The 14,128-nt window shown below is 42.5% G+C and overlaps 1 long non-coding RNA gene across 1 annotated transcript in view; it reads right to left on the reverse strand.

Moving 5' to 3' along the window:
- Positions 1-1,255: 1,255 nt before the first annotated feature.
- LOC137535734 (uncharacterized) overlaps positions 1,256-14,128 on the reverse strand; it is a 34,920-nt gene continuing 22,047 nt past the window's right edge. The window contains exons 3-4 of the long non-coding RNA XR_011024466.1: positions 5,492-5,624; positions 1,256-1,509 (exon numbers count right to left, since the gene is read on the reverse strand). This is a non-coding gene — a long non-coding RNA (uncharacterized lncRNA). The remainder of the gene's footprint in view (positions 1,510-5,491; positions 5,625-14,128) is intronic.

A 14,128-nucleotide genomic window follows, 5' to 3' on the forward strand; every position in this document is an offset into this window, starting at 1 on the left:
TCAGCAGGTGGGAGGGGCACATCACAAATCATGTCTAGCCTGCACTCTGCAATCATGTCCAGCATGCAATTCTACATCTGTAGAACTGCTTTCAAGCACTTCTTAATCTGCGCCAGTTTAGGGATGGATTTGCACTTCTCTTAACTGTAGTGCAGCTCTAGAAATCCACGCTAAACTGCCACTATTACCTAGGATTTAAGAAGGTTCTTATTATCACACAGAACTGTTCTCCCTGCTGGTTAGAACAGATTAAGAAGAAAAAACTGTCGGTAATGCGTTGATAAATCTCACCCTCTGACACTCTTGATAAATCTGGCCCAGAAAGTGCAAGCAGGAGAAATCCAAAGCAAGTCAATACTTGGTGTGACCTCCCTTTGCCTTCAAAATAGCACCAACTCTCTGAGCTTACACTTTCACACAGATAAAGAGAACCCAAGGTTCTTGGGGGGGCAGATGAGACACAGAGGCATGTTATCTGCCTCATAACATGCCTCTGTGTCTCCACACCGCCACTCTCTGCCCTCCCCCATACCACCGTGCTATACCCCCCCCCCCCCCCCCCCCCCGAAATTAGCAACAATGGTTGTCGATATCTCGGAGGGTAAATAGAGGAGAGGGATTACCTGTTCAAAAAAGGCTGCTAGGGGCGTTCCTGCAGGTTTTCCAGAACTGCCTCTCCCTGGCCGCGTCCCCTGCCACTCCCCCGCCTCACTGCACACTGGGAGAGAGATCACACTCCTTATAGGGTCATGACCCAGAGGTCATGAAAGTGAAGTGAGCCAGTGTGGCCCACAGGAGTGGCGGAGAGCGGCGGTTTTGGCAGCAGCAGATTTCTGCAGCACGCACCCGAATCCTTATAGCTGTGCATGGTATGACTCAGCAATTGAGGCTGGGTGTTCGCAGCAAAACGGGAGCCACATTTAAATTGCAAATGGCCTCGGCTCCTAGTTGAAACCAGCCCTAAAACACAGCACTCTATTTTTCAGTGGGAAGCGTAGCAGCCAATGCTGAGGAAGTGATTACATTGTCTCCAATTTATAAACATTCCTGGCAGTGCTTTAGCTCAGCTGTATGCCTGACAGAAGCTGAAAAATGGCCACTAGAAAGTTTATAATATGTAAATATAGCATCTAATGCAATAAATGCAATGGCAGCTTTCAGAGCAAATAAACTATACTTTTGGAACTTGTAATTTGTAAAGAGAGGATATTACTTGCACAAAAGCAAATATAGTAACTGTATGGATAATAAAAGGTAGGAAAACACTTTTTTATTGAATGTTATGTCAGAGGTTTATCCCACTTTAATTGCCTTTTCTACCAGTAGTAACCAGTAATAGCCAGAGGGAATAAAAACAGAAATCTATCAACAATGTTGCTGGTCGCTGCAGTTCTCACTCACTGGAGGGATTGCTGAAAAAAGGTCCTGTCCAATGTTGATGACGACTGTGGATTACTATGATTACCAGTATTTGCAGCATCACTTTCATGGAGATAAACCAACAAATCTCTGCAAGACAAATACAGAACTGGACAAATGTGACTTGGTACCCTTCCAAGAGAAAAGAAGAACCCACAATTGTCTGTGAAAAAAAAACTGATACTGACAAAAAATAAATTTGGCATCCATTGTTGCTTATTCCATATGTAACAAAATCAGACTTTGCATTACAGTTTTGATTTGAGGTTTTCAATAACGCAGATGAATAAAGCATGGCCAAAAATAATGGGGTACTGAACCACTTGACCACTACAGGTTGTGTTCTCCTTAAAGTGACTCGGAGCTAAAATAAATAAAAAGTTTTATACATACCTGGGGTTTCCTCCAGCCCCATCCGCTCGAATCGTTCCCACGCCGCTGTCCTCAGCTGCCCGCAGCTTCGGGAATCGTGAAATTTAAGTTTAAATGATGTCCCTAGCACAATGTATGTGGAACAGAAGATAAGGCCGGCACCATCCGTGAAGTATCATATGCTCTTTTATTTAGATTCCATAAATACAGGCTGTCATACACAGTGAGACGTTTCGGGCATACCTCTTTCTCAAGCCAGTGACAGTCTGAAACAAACACACATTGCTGAAAACATTTATACACATCTATCATTGTATGAACCAATCACAGGTTAGAACATTTTAGACCAATCACAGAACCGCTGGTTCCAACTATAACCATAGAGTTCCCCATCAGGTCTGCCAGTTCGCCTAGGTCCTGTGATTGGTCTAAAATGTTCTGACCTGTGATTGGTTCATATAATGGTGGATGTGTGTTTGTTTCAGACTGTCACTGGCTTGAGAAAGAGTTTTCCCCCCGAAACGTCGCACTGTGTGCAACAGCCTGTACTTATGGAATTGAAATAAAAGAGCATATGATACTTCACGGATGGTGCCGGCCTTATCTTCTGTTCCAGATTCATCCGGGTGTTCACCGGACTGCCTTGGCACATCCTATTTTTTACTAGGAAGGTGCTGTCTCCTTGCATCTTTAAATCCTAGGCAGCACAATGTATGGTGACAATATTTTATTTGGAAATAAAGTTTTTTTTTCAGTTGTGTTGCCAGTTTACACTATATCACTAATTACAAGCTTTTATTTGCACAAATAACAGCAATATACCTCATAACTTTTTGGACTATAAGACTCACTTTTTCTCGCCCAAAAGTGGGGGAAAAAAGTTACTGCATCCTATAGTCCAAATGCAGGAAGTTCCTGACTTGTGAATGCCTGCCAATACGAACCTCCAACATGCTACAATGTCAGGGACTCCCTGTACTGTGCCCACAATGTCGGAGACTCCTTGTACTGTGCCCATGCAGAGGAGGACACAGGGGGACAAACATAGGGCACAGGGACACAAAAGGGCATAAAGGAGGACACAAGGGGAACACAAAGGGGCATAAAGGAGGCCAGAGGTGGACTCAAGGGGGACAGAGGAGGACAAAGGGAGACACAAGAGGTACAAGGGGACATGAGGTACAAAGGGGGCATAATCCACAAGATGCCCCTTCACCATGGATGCACCAGGTTTAGTATATATTCTTTCCCCTGGTTTTTTACCTCTAAACCTAGAGGTGCGTCTTATGGTCAGGAGCGTCTTATAGTCCGAAAAATATGGTACATATTAACCACTTCAGCCTTCAGTGTTGTTTCACCTTATGCATCCGAGCAACTTTCACCTTCCATTCATTTGCCAATATCTTTATCACTACTTATAACACTGAAATGATCTATATCTTGTTTTTTCCACCACCAATTAGGCTTTTCTTTGGGTGGTACATTTTTCTAGGATTTCTTTTATTTCAAATACATTTTAACAGGAAGATTAAGAAAAAATTGTAATTTCATTATTTCTCACTTTTTGACCATTATAGTTTTAAAATAATACATGCTACCGTAATTAAAACCCATGTATTTTATTTGCCCATTTGTCCCGGTTATTACACCATTTAAATTATGTCCCTATCACAATATGGCACCAATATTTCATTTGGAAATAACGGTGCATTTTTTCAGTTTTGCGTCCATCACTTATTACAAGCCCACAATTTAAAAAATAACAGTAATATACCTAACCACATACATATTAAAAAAAAAGTTCAGTCCCTAACGTAACTATTTATGTATTTTTTTTTCTTGTATATATTTTTTATTTTTTTTTTACAAAAAAAATGTTGTGTAGCTATTGGGTATTGTGGGAGGTAAGGGACTCATTTTAAAAGTAAAAAAGTGATTATTTAGAAATGTTCATTTCCAGATGTAATTTTACTCTTTGGCCACAAGATGCCCTCGCAGCTCACTTCTGCATGCATAGTATTACTATGCAAAGAAGAAGTTATGCGAATATGGGACAGAAGGGGATTTGTGAAAGATGGAGTCGTTTCTTTGCCGGTGTCAGTCTTTCATACAGGGACTTAGATCAATGAATGGGAACTTTGTTTAAATATGGGGGCGTATGAAAGGGGTTAATTAATGGGGGATTTATTTATTTTTTATAATATAATGTATGTAGGTGTCTTTTTTCTTTTTGGCTACTAGATGTCCCCTCGCTTTATTCCTGTGCACTGTTCACAGTACACAGGAAGTGTTGTGTGCATGTTTTTACTTTCACTTTGTCAATGACTACCGGCATATCTCACTGATGCCAGTGATCATTGTTTACAGGCATTTTGATCGGTGAATGGGAACATGTGTTCCCATTCACTGATCAGTGTACTAGTGGGCAACAACGAGATAGGGTATTTGGGTGTATTTTTACTTTTTGGCCACAAGATGGCGTTACATTTTCCTGAGTACTGTAAGAACTAGTGAGTTTATCTGTTTACTTTCACTTTGTGAATAAAAGCCGACGTCTCACCGATGCCGGCTTTTATTCAAATCAGGCACTGTGATCGGGTTTGGGGACAGCTGTTTCTCATTCACCGATCACGGAACGGCGAAATTGCGATGAAGGCAAGTGGGAGCAAACGGCGGTGGTAAGTAAATGAACCGTATATCTATGCCCCTGATCCACAAGCAAAGTATACAGGGGCATAGATATACTTAGCAAAGATCTAGAAGTGCTTAAAGTGAACCTCCAGACTAAAAATCGACTCAGCAGCACTGAAAAGGCTTGGTGTTTCTTTAACAGTTTCACAGCATCAGAACTTTGTTTCTCTTATACAAGCCTCATTTTTAGCTGCACAGAAGAAAACTGCCTGGGCATTTTTCCCCTGATGCTGTGCAAAGCATGATGGGATTTCTGATGTTGTTGTTCTCAATCTGCTGTTTTGGTGCAATTTTTCTTTTTAAATTTTGAATTTGCCATTTGAAGCCTAGCGCATGCAGCTGGGAGGGGTTATCAGGACAAAGGACAGTTGGAACTGTGTCTTATGCTCCCTGTCACCTCCTTTCAACCAAAAAGATGGCTGCCCCCATGACAAAGATGGCAGCCCCCATGAATCACAAACATTTGCCTGTTCTAAAATAGTGTGGGTAAAAAATGATATTACCTATCTATTCTAATTAACATAACTAATGTAACTTAATGACAGTATGTTTGTTTAGGCTGAAGTTCCCCTTTAAACTTATTAATGTATGGAACTGTGAAACACCAAGCTGCCTGAAGATGGCCTAACAGCCAATCATTAACATACTGTTGTATAATTTTTTCTTTGGTCTCCCCAGACAGCTCTCTCCTTTTCTTTCTCTGGTCCCTGTTCTGTGTGGGATATAAGATAATAACAAGCAGCATAATGCGGACTTTTCTGCATTTAAATTGCCTGAATAATTGATTGCACAATTGCAAACACTTGATAGTAATTAGAAAAAGCTACCGTAGTTAAAAAAAAAAACCTCCAATTATTTATTCACTTTACAATAAATGTGTCCAGGCCATTTTAGAACATCTTTTTAGAATAAACAATACTTTATCTCTTTACACACTTGCTTTGCTTTACGTGACGCACATTAATTGCATGCTGGTATTCAGTGGACAAACTGTTTTTCATGCACTCACTTTTTAGGAGGCATAAAACACTTGGTATCCTCAAATTTGTCCAGGCCTGTATTTTAATGAATGATGTGAGGATTTTATCTAACTTTATTGCAGCAGCATTGGCGATGGTAAATGTTTATGTTCTGCTTTACACCTAATATAAAAGAAGAAATGGCAATTTAGTTTTTCCTGTTCACCAAACATAATCAATTTACAGGGAAATATCATTTTAATCACTTGACATGTTTAGAAGATTATAGCTTGGTTGTAGTTGAAACAGTCTGTACTCATGTCCTGAGAAATGGATGAATGAAAAAATGTACAATGAGCTTCCACATCATTTTAATGAACTGAGTTACACATACACACATCAGACCATAGTCTTTGGAAAATGAAAGATCACAGACCAATTTTACCGCATTCTATGTAGAATGAGAGCCATACCTACAGAGTCTATTCTATTGAGCTGAACTCCCCATCAGATAGAAATCTTTGCAAGATGCTGCACACAAAGATGCTGTACACATTCAACAGATCAGTATCTGCAAAAGATCTGTTCCTGCAAAAGATCCGTTCCTGAAAAATGCATTCATAGTCTATGAGATCTGCAGATCTCATACACACCTTGTTTAACGGACATTCATCTGCAGATCAGACAATCATCTGCAGATCTGAAGATCCATCCTGGTGGATCTGATCTGCAGATGAATGTCTGTTAAACAAGGTGTGTATGAGGCTCTGCAGATATCCTAGACCAGTGATATGTAAACTGGGCTCTCCAGCTGTTAAGGAACTACAAGTCCCACAATGCATTTGCCTTTATGAATCATGACTGTGGCTGTCAGACTCCTGCAATGCATTGTGGGACTTGTAGTTCCTTAACAGCTGGAGAGCCAAGTTTGCAGATAACTGTCATAGACTATGAATGTATTTTGCAGGAACTGATCTTTTGCAGGAACAGATCTTTTGCAGATACTGATCTTTTGAATGTGTACAGCATCTTTGTGTGCAGCATCTTGCAAAGATTTCTATCTGATGGGGAGTTCAGCTCAATAGAATAGACTGTGTAGGTATGGCTCTCATACTACATGGAAGGGGGTAAAATTGGTCTGTGATCTTTCATTTTCCAAAGACTATGGTCTGATGTGTGTATGCACCCTAAGTCTGGGTTGGTTCCTGTTTTGTTTGGAATGCAGGGCCATTTTAGGTATAGGCCAATCAGACAGACTCCTATAGTGACACTTGTAGCTGGAGGCACCACAGACAAATAATTGTATTTTTGCAAATAATGCATTTTTAACAACAGGGCTGGAACCCACTAGAGTGATTTTTTTGAGCCTTTATGGAGGTTTTCAAACTGCTAGCAATTTCCCTAAACTCTCAGCTAATGTTAATGGATGGGCCAAATTTCACCAGAGCGATTATGACGATTACCAAAATCGCAAATGCAGGACATGCAGCATTTTCGAGCGTTAGCGTTTTGCATCAGCGTTAGGGTTTCTGCAATGTAAAGTATATAAACGCTGGCGTAATCGCTCGTCAAAACCTAAACGGAGCAATTTGCTAGAGTTTTTAAGTCATTGCACACTGTAAAAAAAAAAAAAGAAAATTAATTGAAATGACCAATCAGAATTAAAATTGCAAATCTCTACACAATCGCTGGCAAAAAGCTTACACTTATTAAAATCACTACCAAAATCGCCAGCAAACTCTCATGCAATTGCTTACAAAACGCTAGCGATTGCGATAGTGATTTGCGATTTGTAGTGGGTTTTAGGCCTCAGGCCGTTTGCAATGTGTCAGGTGCCACACATTTTTCTACACACGAACAACATAGTGGAACTGACAGCCAATTGAAAAACAATGGGTTGTTTGGTTTGACTCGTTTTTTGCATGGGGGAAAAAACAGACTTGTGCAGCATTTTTTCAGACTATGCAGGTGAATACCAATTCCGTTCCTTGACATGACGATGAAGAACGCATGCAATCCCACAGATGTACACGTGTGGCATCTGAAAAAGAGACATGCACAGTACTGCAATTGAAGCAGTTAAAATGGCCCTAAGGGCCTGTTTCCACTTATGCCGGCATCCATCTCCAAAGTGGATGCTGGCACTTGTGCTGATGCGAGAATGCATCCAAATTCCTGTAGCTGTGTCATGCACGGCTATGGAAAATGCGTTGTTACAAAAAATGCTGCAGCTACTATGTTTTCTTTCCTTAAAGGGGCACTATTGCTAATTTGATCTTTTTCAGACCCTTTAACATACATATGTCTCTTTGAGGTAATGTTATGGCACAGTATATAGTCCAATATAAATGTAATTGTTCACTGCCACTAATGATTTATAGCCAGGCAGTCACGTCAGTAGCTTTCCCTTTCCGACGCCAATGCAGGACTATACCATTGTATAGTAGGGAGGCATCTGTTATTGATGGTAGGAGCTGCCGTTATTTGAATCCCCTCTGGGCAGCTTATTTACCTTTCTTCGCCTTGTAACTGCACTAATGTGCAGTTACTCTGCTCACAGCAGCTGCCGTAAAGCGAAGGACGCAGCCTCCTCCGTACAGCGCTGGCTGTGTGCGCTGTGTGGTGATTTGCTGCCCAGCCGCCAAGGACCCCTTTCACTAAGCTGGCAATGAAACGGACACCTATTGTTGTCCGTTTCTATGGTAACCCGATCGGCTTCTGCACTGTGTAGTCCTTGGTGGCCGGGCAGCGAATCACCACACAGCGCACACAGCCAGCGCTGTACGGGGGAGGCTGCGTCCTTCGCTTTACGGCAGCTGCTGTGAGCAGAGTAACTGCACATTAGTGCAGTTACAAGGCGGAGAAAGGTAAATAAGCTGCCCAGAGGGGATTCAAATAACGGCAGCTCTTACCATCAATAACAGATGCCTCCCTACTATACAATGGTATAGTCCTGCATTGGTGTCGGGAAAGGAAAGCTACTGACGTGACTGCCTGGCTATAAATCATTAGTGGCAGTGAACAATTACATTTATATTGGACTATATACTGTGCCATAACATTACTACAAAGAGACATATGTATGTTAAAGGGTCTGAAAAAGATAAAATTAGCAATAGTGCCCCTTTAAACCCATATTTGGAATCAGCCTATTGATTTCAAAAGGCAGCGATTTTTCCATCCGAATTCAAGTGCCCAGGAACACTGTGAATCACTCCTAGTGGAAACAAGTCCGAAAGTTAGCGTCAAAGTACCCCTGAGTTCAGTTTGAAGAGTTCCAGTTCCGGTAAACTTCTAGTTAGTGGGATTTCAACTGCCAGTGTACAGTATTTGGACCTTCGTCTTCAAGTCAATTACAAATTCAGTTTCCCATTCATTCATGTACATGCATACATAAACTCCATGTAAAGTAAATACAAACTGAGGTCAAAGGTTCATTACTCCAACCCTAAATGACAAAGTGCCCAATCCAATTCACTTTTTTTCCTAAGTTTTCTCCTAGGTGATATTTTTCCATTATAAATTCCTTTGAAGCAGAGGTGGCCTTAGAGTACGCGGGGCCTGGGGCGAGTGTCATATGTGGGGCCTAGAGACATATGCTATGGATACACGTTGTGGAAGCACCCACTGTATAGGTTAGATAGGTAGGTGCCTCCAGTATAGGTTAGATAGGTAGGTGCCCCGCAGTATAGATTAGATAGGTAGGTGCCCTGCAGTACAGATTAGATAGGTAGGTAGGTACCCTGCAGTATAGATTAGATAGGTGCCTGCAGTATAGATTAGTCAGGTAGGTGCCCCGCAGTATATATTAGATAGGTGCCTGCAGTATAGATTAGATAGGGTGGTGCCAGTGGCGTAGCTAAGGAGCTGTGGGCCCCGATGCGAGTTTTACAATGGGGCCCCCCAAGCACTCTATACATAAAAATTGATACGGCGCACCAAAACCTGCCAATGGCAACTACAGTGTCAGAGGTGCAAGAAGGGGATGGGGAAGAGCTTGTAATGTTTACCACTACTCAATGTATATATAGAAGTGATTATTATGAGCACAGGACCAATAGAGAACTAATACTGTAGTTGAGGGAGGGCCCTTCGGGGCCCCTCTGGCCCAAGGGCCCCGATGCGGTCGCTACCGCTGCACCCCCTATTGCTACGCCCCTGGGTGGTGCCCTGCAGTACAGATTAGATAGGTGCCTGCAGTATAGATTATAGGTGCACTGCATTATAGATTAGATAGGTGCCTGCAGTATAGATTAGACAGGTAGGTGCCCTGCAGTAAAGATTAGATAGGTAGATAGGTACCCTGCAGTATAGATTAGATAGGTGCCTGCAGTATAGATTAGATAGGGTGGTGCCCTGCAGTACAGATTAGATAGGTGCCTGCAGTATAGATTAGACAGGTAGGTGCCCTGCAGTACAGATTAGATAGGTAGGTAGGTACCCTGCAGTATAGATTAGATAGGTGCCTGCGGTATAGATTATATAGGTAGGTGCCCTGCAGTATAGATTATATAGGTAGAAGCCCTGCAGTATAGATTAGATAGGTAAGTGCCCAGCAGTACAGGTTAGATAAGGTGGCTGCAGTGCTGGGAAAAGCGGGCATAGTTGTTAAAACTCACGTGTCTTCACCGATGCTCACAGCTACCGTGTTTCCCCGAAAATAAGACACTGTCTTATATTAATTTTTGCTCCAAGAAGTGTGCTAGGGCTTATTTTCAGGGGATGTCTTATATGGGCACTGCATGATATGACCCATGCTGGCCGCCTCTGCTTGCTGCTCAATGTCACAGTGCCGATCAGGCACCTGTCATGTCATCCCTGCACACAGTTGATAAACCTGCTGTGTGCAAGGATGACATGACAAGTGCCTGATCGGCACTGCATGATGTGTCCCCCACACTGGCCGCTTGGGTGGACACTGTCAAGCCTCCTAGCCTGCCTCTCTGCTCCCCTGCATTGTGTTGCCCCCCCTGTCTGTGTCCCCGTGCATGTTACATGTAATGGCAGCCAGCGTGTCTTACTGTGTCTATGCTGCCCGGAGATCGCCGATGTCCTTGCTTCTCCCTCTAGTAACCGGCGCTTGTATAGATGACGTCATCTATACAAGCGCCGGTTACTAGAGGGAGAAGCAAGGACATCGGCGATCTCCGGGCAGCATAGACACAGTAAGACACGCTGGCTGCCATTACATGTAACATGCACGGGGGACACAGACAGGGGGCTGGACAGGGGGCGGAACAGAGTGGAGAAGCAAGGGCGTCGGCGATCTCCAGGCAGCATGGCTACAGTAAGACCCGCTGGCTGCCATTACATGTAACATGCACGGGGACACAGACAGGGGTGGTGGGACAGAGCGGCCACACGGGGGGCACTTAAAACGGGAGCGGAGACACAGGCTACGAGGTGGGACAGACATGCGGCTGGGGATGTAATGTGGGTTTGGGGTAGGTCTTACATTCGGAGGGTGCCTTATATTAAATGAATGAATACAATTTCAGCTAGGTCTTATAATTAGAGGATGTTTTACTTTAGAGAGAAAGACGGTACCATCTAGTTCCTCTCCCAGCATCTGTGTATTGGTAACAGTGCCCCCCTGTGGTGACATGCGGTCACGTCAGCCCAGGGGGCGCTGTTACCAATGCACAGATGCTGGGAGAGGAAATAGATGGTGGCTGTGAGCATCAGTGAAGACACGTGAGTTTTAACAACTATGCCCGTGCTCCCCAGCACTGCAGAGGGTGCGGGGCCTCCTCAGGCGTGGGGCCTGGGGCAATTGCCCCACTTGCCACCCCCAAAGGCCGGCTCTGCTTTGAAGCCACCACCAAGCAACAAAATACTCGAGAGTACAGAGTAATTTTGACGGCACTTTTTCACCTACATTTTGGTAATTTTTCAATTGCAAAGTGCAAAGCAGAAGATTTAAAATCATTTCCTAGGAGAAAAAGTAGGAGGAAAAGAGAACTGAATAAGGATCAATGTAATTGACTTTTTTCATGGCACCTTGGTCCATATGCAATTCACTTTTTCTCCTGAGTTTTCTCCTAGGTGATATTTTTACAACTTGCCAAAAAAAGCTTTTTAAACCACCAGCAAACAAGAAAATATTAAAAATAATTTTGATACCAATTTTTGGGTACTTATTCAAATTATAAAATTATAAAATCCATAAAAGTTAATATAAAGAGAAAATGATCTCCTAGTAGATAACTCAGGAGAAAAAATGAATTGCATGTGGGCCCTTGGCCCATATACAATTACGTTTTTCTCAAGTTTTCTCCTAGGAGATAAGTTTTCATCTTCTGTTTAGATTAATTTTTTAGCACTTTGCAATTGAAAAAATACAAAAATGTGGGTGAAAGAACTATATTAAGCATTTTCTTGCTTGCTGGTGATTAAAAGACATTTTACTGGCACGTTCAATTGCATATGGGCCCCGTGTAAATAAGATGTTTTTTTAAACCACCAGCAAGTGAAGAAATACTCAAAACTAATTTTGATAGTTGTTTGCTATCTACTTTTTGATACGTTTTCAATTGCAACGTGCTTTAAGGTGGGTTTTTTTGTTGTTTTTTTTATGTAAAAAAATTATCTCCTAGGAGAAAAGTCAGGAGAAAAAGTTAGTTGCATATGGCCCAGGAGCCCATATGCTGGTGATATTTTTATGCTTTGTCAATAAACTGCCTTTTAAACCACCAGCAAGCAAGAAAATAGTCAAAATAATTGTGATATTACTTTTTCAGCCACTTCTTGGTACGTTTTCTATTGCAAAGTCCTGAAAAGTTATTTTAAAAAGAAGTTCAAAAATTATTTCCTAGGAGAAAACTCAGGCGAAAAGATTAATTGTATGTCTTGCGTATCAACATGTTAAATCATTTCTTTAAACAAAAAGTGGAGTTAGACTTGAATCAATGCAAATACAGATAACTAACAAGTAAGAATACATTTAGCCGTAGGCGAGTAAATAATAATGCTGTAATGACTAACATTCAGATGCAGAAAGCTGCAGTAGGACAGGTTAATAGGAATTCATCATGGCTATTCCTGAGAGATCATTACTGATTCATATACCTCTTTATTGCACCTGTTCTATATTTTGCTATCAGTTACCTTTATGTATTGATGGTGCAGAAACCCTGCCAGAAGGAACGAGGTTATTGCAAGCAGTTCATTACGGAACGGCATCCTGTCAGCCTATTGACCGCTGTGCACGTCTGTATTGATGTGCAGCTTCTGCAACACATTATCTGTCCAAGTCAATGTGCAACAAGACCGGACAAAGAACCTGAACTGTCGTGGAATGGCATGGTGTGGCAGCCAGCAAACGGGCAAGCAATAACTAATGCTAGAAATGGCCAGTAGTAAACTGGAGAGGCAAGTAAACAGAAAACAGAAAAATATACATTAAAAGCTGCAAAATATACCTGCTTCAAAGACTTTTGCTAAACAGGCTCCTAATGCGGGGTACACACTAAACCATGGGCGTAACAAAAGACCCTACAAGGGGGGGCCAGAAGCCACAGGGGGCTCCGTGGAGGCGGAAAAGTTTATTTTCCCTGTTCTGAGAGACTGACAACTAAGGGCAAGAAGAGAAAAAAAACTTTCTTATCTCTGCACAATTGTTCTACATCTACTCAGCCACTGATAAGGAACCATACAAAATTTTGCAGACAAAGATTTGTAGAAAGTCCCTATTCAGTGTTCAGCAGGGCCTTGTGTACAGCGATGTTCTACCCCCAGCCTTTCTACTCCTCCCCAAGTGTTGTGTCCTGTTTTGATGCTTCAGGAGGAGTTTGCAGAGCCAGTTCTGCTGCATTAGAGATGGACAGAGTAATGTAATATGGGTGTAATAAGCGGAGGCTGGGAGCACACTCATCTGTCAGTTTTCTGTATGCGTGTAACGATTGGTGTCAGCACGCAGAGAGCATCTGATCATTGGTGATCTGCAGTATCACCAAGAATGCAGATATATACCTGATTATTGATGATCTGCAGAATCACCGATAATACAGATATATTGCTAACCTCTGGACACCTATATGTATGTGAGTGTTTGGTGTAACAGTAGTACTTTGAGTAATGCACCTGCAGAGCAGATGATCAGAGGCAGTAAAGGAATACTGCTCTGAGAGCACAGGAACCTTCCGGCAGCCTGAGACTTTCCAAGGGGTGGAGTCAGGCTGGAGATAGGAAGGACCAGAGAGTGAGTGACACCTGAAGGTGGATGTCACTATCTGATCTGGAGACTATCTCTTAAGAGGAGAGATAGCTCTCGAGGTCGGACACGCCTGGTCGGTAACACATGGACAGATAAAGTACAAAGACAGAAGACTGATTCGGTATCCAGGACAAGCAGGGTTTGGCAACGGAGAATCAGAAATGCGAGGTACTGAATCAGAGGACAGAGGAGTAGTCAGGAAGCAATAAGTCATAACAGATATCAAACAATGCCTAGTCTGGGTGTGAGGTCCGTGGTCTCTACACCCTGGAACTAGTCTGATGTATAACAAAATAATCACACAAGTTCCCTAGTCTTGGGTGCGAGGCCCGTGGTCTCTACACCCTGGAACTAGTCTGATGTATAACAAAATAATCACACAAGTTCCCTAGTCTTGGGTGCGAGGTCTGTTGTCTCAGCACCCTGGAACTAGTCTGGAGTATAACACAAATGATAATACAGTTCCCTAGTC

The sequence above is a fragment of the Hyperolius riggenbachi genome, chromosome 10 (assembly GCF_040937935.1).
Source record: "Hyperolius riggenbachi isolate aHypRig1 chromosome 10, aHypRig1.pri, whole genome shotgun sequence".
In the NCBI taxonomy this organism is placed as follows: Eukaryota; Metazoa; Chordata; class Amphibia; order Anura; family Hyperoliidae; genus Hyperolius; species Hyperolius riggenbachi.